A 7,212-nucleotide genomic window follows, 5' to 3' on the forward strand; every position below is an offset into this window, starting at 1 on the left:
TTGAAAATTACAGTTAAGCCTGATTTGATTGTTAATTAGAGATGGTATCTGAAGGTAAGTTTTTTTTTTTAAATTTTCTAATGAAATAAATGAATGAAGAAAATGTCAATGTTTCTTAGTATTTATTTTGAATGTTCTAGAATATATGCTATGGACAGCAGCTAGTAAGCCAGGATATTGAGTTTTTATTTTCTGGGTCTTTTTCATACCTCATTCTTTCTAGGTTGGCAGACATCATTGTGACTAACAGAAATATCTGTAAAAGGACATCTCTGTGTATTGGTGAAATTATTAGGGCCACTCCACATAGTTAAAAGGGAGGTTTATTTTGTGGGGTAAATTACAAATGAAGGGATAGGTTGTAGGGTCTGGCAAAGGTATGGCACATACTCTGCTCGGTCTACCTCCAGCGTCCATGGTCCTCCCTCTTGATCCTTGGTCTTCAGCTTCCTCCCTCAGGCCTGCCTTGTGGGTGTGACCATTACCTAAGCCTCAATGGGTGTTGGAACTTCCAGGCCAAGGCTGGGATGGCTACCCACTACATCTGAGGGAGCTTTGAGAGAGGGAAAAAGAGAACATACATAGCTACAGAGAATGTTTATGGGTCGGAGTAAGATTATGCTACTTAGGTGATGGATCCTGAATCATTTATTTCTTTCATTTTGTTTTTATCCACAAGATGATTGCTTTCAGTAGCGTAGGACCCAGAGGGGGGGAAAAATATTATCTTAGGAAAACAGCATCATCTCCAGAGTTGTGATCCGTCTCAGTATTCTGGGGAGAGCCAAATCAACATGATATAGAAATAATGATAAGTTAGAAAGGGGGTCTAAGGAAGTTAATGATCTAGCCTATGCTTTTGTAACATCATCTCCAAACTCCTGGTTTCTTTCAAGTGACATAATCTTATCATTAAGCTAAAGAAGAAGGGAATAACTAACCTAGATAAATACTAGGAGAGCTACATGCAATACGACTCTTTGAAGATCATTGGAAACTCCATTTCATAATATGTCTTTCTTTATTCATCAAGCCAAGATTTACAATATTTCATTTCCTTTCCCATCAGCATGAAAATATCTATTAAAAATGAGATATTGTGGTGTGAAGAGTAGGCATCTGCCCTACAGGATGTTGGTCACAGAAGCCCCTGCCACCTTCCAAACAAGATTGGCTATCATCAATGCTGTTGGATATTCATCAGAACTGAATAGTACGAATGAACCTATAGCTGAAAATACATGTTTTGCTTTGGGGACTCAGACAAATCAAGTTGGAACTCAACTGGTAGCTTCTTCCTTGTTGGCTAGCCCTCATAGGAACATGCTATGTGGATTGCTTGGGAAGAACTGCTATCAAGGGCCTTATTTAGTTGTGGATCATGCATGCTATGCTACAAATGGGCCAGATAAGGCATGCCAACTGGTGAAATAGTGGAAAGCCTGTTTAGGGGCCATCCAAGCAATTTCCAGTTGTATCTGAGGCCTATTCTCCAGGAAGGAATTTAGTTTGTATTGTAAATCTGGCCAAAATCCCTTAGCTGTGAAGAACAAAGTTCCTACTGAGGAAGCTGCTGTTGTCTTGTTAAATGGACTAAATGTAGCTGTTAGACCACATTTTAAATACTTTTGGTTATTCCCATATCCCAAGAATAAAGTCAACTTTGGAGAATCTTATTTTTGCAGTAGGTGGTGGTTACTGCAGGGATGCAGAACTGGTCGAAGTGCTGAGAAGAAATGTTGATTGAGAAGTCCTAAATCAGACATATATAACACACCTGCAAGATTCAGACAGCACTGTGGCAAGATTGAAGAGCTAGAGAAATTGGGGTATAGTGTAATGTGTCCTTCTTAACATGACAAGGCTGTTTCACTCTTGAATTCTCAGGAGCTCTAATTACCAGTATAAGACCTGCACCAAATTGGACCCATCAACATTATGTCATAGAAATGGGAGAGGATCATAAGGTTTCCTCCTTCTCTGATGATTTAAATGTGACTAAGGGATGCTGAAGAAAGAAAAGATACCTTCTTTGGTGGCAAGATGCCCATACCCCTATTCATATAACCCCTTACTCATATTCATGTGAGCAAACCTAATTAAAACAGTGATCCACCAAAAATAAAACCGGAAGAAAGAAACAAAGAAAGAAAAGAAAGCAAGAAAGCAAAAAGGACACAACTTGCTAAGAGAGGAAGAGGAACAGGAAAGGGTTATAAGGGATAAATATGATCAAAATAAAGCACACACACTATATATATCATATGAATGGAATTTCATATATTTCATAATGAAATCCATGAAAAAATATAATTAACACATGCCACTAAAACTCAACACACACACACACACACACACACACACACACACACACACACACACACATTTCTCCTTTGAATTCTGTCCACTTTGATAGTCACTAGTAGTTACACAGTATCTCAGGACCTTATCATAGAAATCAAATGGCAGAGTGAGCATATTTCTGAGGAGGAAGCTAAAAAATATTGACATATGTTGGAACCAGTGCACATTTTATCATAATTATTTGTCAAACTGACCCTGGAAAGAAGAAAATTCCACCCCTAAATTCTGGATACAGGCTATTTTCTACATTAAATACTACATTAGCTTCTGAATTCTACTTATGGTAAGGGACAGAGATGGACCTATGATTTTCTCTCTGATGGCTGAGTCATTGTAGACTTCACTAGGGGATGACATCACTACCTCCCAAAACATGAGGAAGCAGATTGAATATACCTCACACTTGGGAAGAGCCATAAGTTATTTACCAAATAAATTATAAGTCTTAAATTTATTTTCTACCACATTGTATTTCTAAGAAAATTCATGGTTCTTTTTTGATACTTCATTTAGCTCATCCTTGCCATTCTTAGCTTGTGTTGGAACAAATACGAGAAGAAAGCAAAAATGCTTGGTACACTGACAAATGCCATATAGAAAAGAAATATCAGTATTATCTAAAGGAATCTTAGCAAATTTTGCTTGATATTTGAGGGAACATCAGTGAGAATACTACTCAGCAAATATTTCTGGAAAGCAACATTACTTCCTTCACACTCTTGTCAATGGACTGGCATAGGTGAACTAGATACCTTAATTCTTGGCAATAATTATAACAAACCAATTTTGATTGAAGTGGCCACTCAGAGTTGTATTGGAGGAGTAGGGTTTTAAACACTTATTTTCTGCTAAATACTTCACTAATGGGTTTATAAACCTTACTGCCTTTCATCATCCTTCCATAATTGGAAGTTATGAAAGAATCTTCTTTTAATGGCAGTTTTCCCACAGATTTTTGTAGCTAGTCTCAGGGGAAAAATGTGCTTTCTGGGCCCAGACTATGAGTTTATCAACAATTTAATCTAAGCTGAAAACTTTGTTATATCTCATGTAAGGATACTTATAGTTTTGGTAAAAGGTGTCATAGTTAACATGGAAGTAGTATACTTCTCTGGCTCATTAGAATTATGTATAATAAGAATGTTAGAACAGAAAGGAAAGGCTTAATGACTACTTATTTGTTGTTTATTTATGTATTTATTATACTTTTATGGAACTTGGATTTGAACCTAGGACATCATTCATCCTATATAATAGTACTCTACTATTGTGCCATACTTCCAGCTTCTGTTTCAGTTTTTATTTCAAAGTGAAGTTTCAATAAGTTGCTTAAGTTGGCTTTGAGCTTATTCTGAATCCCAGACTGGCCTTGAGCTTGGAATCTTGTGAGTTAGCCTAACATGTAACAGGGATTGCAAACTTCTGTTATATTCATGTTGCTTGGTTCTTCTGACCTTCATTAAATATCTCCATGTGGCAGGCTTCTTACTAAAGATCCAAGAGATGCAGAAGACTGCTACTCTACAGCGGTTCAAAGTTTCGAAGAATGTTATACATTTAATAAATTCCACATATTGATATGTTGTGCAGGGAGCTCCAAGAATGAAGATTTCACAACTCATCTCCATGCTTGAGTGAGTTGTTTTGAGATGCAGCCTCCTTTGAGTTATCAATGCTCCTGGAAGCAATTCCAATAAACTCACTGGCTCACTAAGCTAGAATGGGATGGGTTCATTTCTTTGGTCTGTCCTCAATGCCCTATCTAGGGTGAATAGATCTTTAGTCACATCTGCCCAGAAAATGTTAAACAACATTGATCGAAGAATGTGCTTTTTACACTTTATGTGTTGGTAACTTAACTACACTACAACAGTACTGAGAAATGGGACTTCTTAGGGGAATGGCAAGTTTTTTTTTTTTTTTTTTTCAATAATGAGCTTACAGAAAAAAAATGTGTTTGACATTCTGCGTAATATTTATCATGTGCTCTCTTGTCCTTCCAGTGTGGAAAGGCATGGCAAGAAGAGACTTGTTGCCAGATACAGACAACTCAGCCATGAATTTTCTAGCTTCCAAATTGAAGGAAATAAATCTCTATTGTCCTTATAATTTACACAGTTTCTAGAATTCTGCAACAGTGACACAAAACAGGCTGAACACATTTGCAAACTTTATATTCCTTTTCTAAAAATGAGACTACTTAAATACCTACCTTTTAAGAAGTTGGAAGGAGAATGAAAGGCAGTAAGGTTTATAAACCCATTAGTGAAGTATTTGGCAGAAAATAAGTATTTAAAACCCTACTCCTCCTAATGACTAGTATCTGATCCTGCTTGGGAAGAATCCTTGCCTTATGTTGACTCTGACATGTGGTATCTATTTGATCCAAGTATCTGCTTATGCTCCATATAATAAAAGTAATGATAGCTATCATAGGGCCTGGTGAGGAGGCTGACAATTATTTACATTTAGTTCATGCATCTGTGTCATCTCCTTTTATGCACCACAAAATGTTCTCACTGTAGGAGAATCATCAGTGAATGAGAGTGACATATTATATGTAAAGGTTTTTGGCAGACGATGAAACTTTAATGAAAGCTAACCTCATGGTGCCAGTGATTATAGAAGATCTTGTCTTGAGTATCAATCAAAATTGGCTATAAAATAAATAATATTAATATCATCTATTAAAATTATTATTTCCTGGGCACACCAGGCATATTTACCCTGTTGTACACACATGCATTTAATACACTGGAACCCAGAGTTGCTTACTGCAGGTTACAGAGACCACTTGGATCAAACATTCCTGTTTCCAGAATATTTGCATCCATTTCATCTTCCAGGGAACTTTGCTGTGGACTGCAACTCCAGCCTCTGAATTTCCATTTAAGAAGAAACTGAGTGGAAAATCAGACCTTTGTCCCTGCAAACCCCTTTGCTTCTACCTATGTTTATAAATGATGATGCTTTGCAACATTTTTTTCATTGACTTTTTGCAATGTGTTTTTGGGAAAATCACAATAGTAATTTTGTTCTAAAGACTACTTCTTTAATTTAAACAGCTGCATCAGCAACTATGGCATCCATTTCTTTCCTAGATTCTTCAGCTTCCCTGTACAGTATAGATCTGTGTAATTGTTTTTAAGAAGTGCCTTATTAGGAACCTACTCAGTAGACTGCTTTATGTAGAGGGGCTATATCTCAATTGTGTATGAATACCCTAATTCTTTAGCTGATCTCTTGAGTCACCTACAAATCTGTTATGCCATGGTATGGAACTTACATGGAAGTCTCATGTTGCAAACATTGATTTGCTGACTCCTCATTTAGCATGCCATCATGTAGGGCACCCTGTATATGACTCATACACCAACTTGACTCAGCTGAGGACAAGAGTGTAAATTCATGTTACTTTCCCTGACCCTCACACATTATGCCCCGCTGATACACAAAATAAAAGCTTCTAGGACAGTGGTTTTCAAATAAAGACCATGAACAGGTAATTGACACGGTCTGGATGGAGGTAGAAGAAGCAGGTCCTGATTTTGCTCTATATTAGGTACAGCTGTCCTACTAACATCTGCTTTACCTTTGGTGTTTCGGTACCACTTCATTGTGTAAGAGTATCCATGGGATCTTTTATGAATTTATGTGTTGAAACTATTCTTAGGGAAAGTCTTTAGGGTCTTCCTCCATCTAAATCCCTCCCTTGTGCCAATGAACACTATGGATTTATATCATTACTCTTAATTTAAAGATGGAATTATTGAGTGGTTAGCTCGGCAAATGATAAGATTCCCTGCCTCATTTTTATTATAGCACTCTCTTAAGCAACATTATTATATCAATATGAATACAGGGGTTTATGAAAGTTTAATATGTATAGAACCCAAATGCTTATTTTATTAAAATGGAGATCCTGATTCAGTCAATAGGAATTTATAACATTTTCCTGGTGTTGTAGATATTATTGGGTTGTGAACCATCCTCTGAGCACAGAAATTTTAAATGATCATGATATATTATGTACAATGACTACAGATTCTTACCCCATTGCTAATTTAATGATGGCTCCTGTGGATAAATTCTGTAATTGCTACAGTTTAATCATACAAAAATGCTGCAGGGGGCCATCCCAGACTAGTAGCTGCCATAGTAATGGCAATTCCATGGTATTAAGACACGAATTTCCTGTTATGAATGGTGACACAGGCAGCATTGTGTAAGTCACCTGCTCTATGACAGACAATGTACTAATCACATCAGACAGTCAACATTCTTGTGAGGCTCATGCTCAAAAGTCATGTAACAGTTGAGGAAATGAAAGCAAATGTATTTATGTTGCAAAAGGCAAGACAGAAGACAGCTTTGCCTAGACCTCCCTGATGATGATATCTCCTTCTTTAATTTTTTTTTCAAATCAGCATTTTTCCAGCCACTTCGATTAGGATTCTAGGTTATAGTAGCTAGAGTACAGAGTTAGTGTGTAACAAATCAAGAATTAGACCTCAAATCTCTGATCTTGCAATGTCTTCTTTCAATTGTGTGTTCCTTCATATCTGTGATAACATTAGATTCTACCTACAAAAAGTAGTAAATCTTTTTCTTTTCTTTTCATTTTTGAAATTAAAATTTAATTTCAACTTTTCTTCCTTCCCTTTCCCACTTCAACTTTCCCATATACCTCTCCTTGCTCTCCTTCAAATATATGCCCTCTTTTTTCACTGTTAATACATACATACATATATAAATATAACCTGTTAATTCTGCAAAATGCTACATGTATGTATGTTTTCATTTCAAAGAGTGCATCAATGACATGGTATGATAGTATGGATTTCAAAT

Source organism: Onychomys torridus, chromosome 2 (genome assembly GCF_903995425.1).
Source record: "Onychomys torridus chromosome 2, mOncTor1.1, whole genome shotgun sequence".
Taxonomy (NCBI): domain Eukaryota; kingdom Metazoa; phylum Chordata; class Mammalia; order Rodentia; family Cricetidae; genus Onychomys; species Onychomys torridus.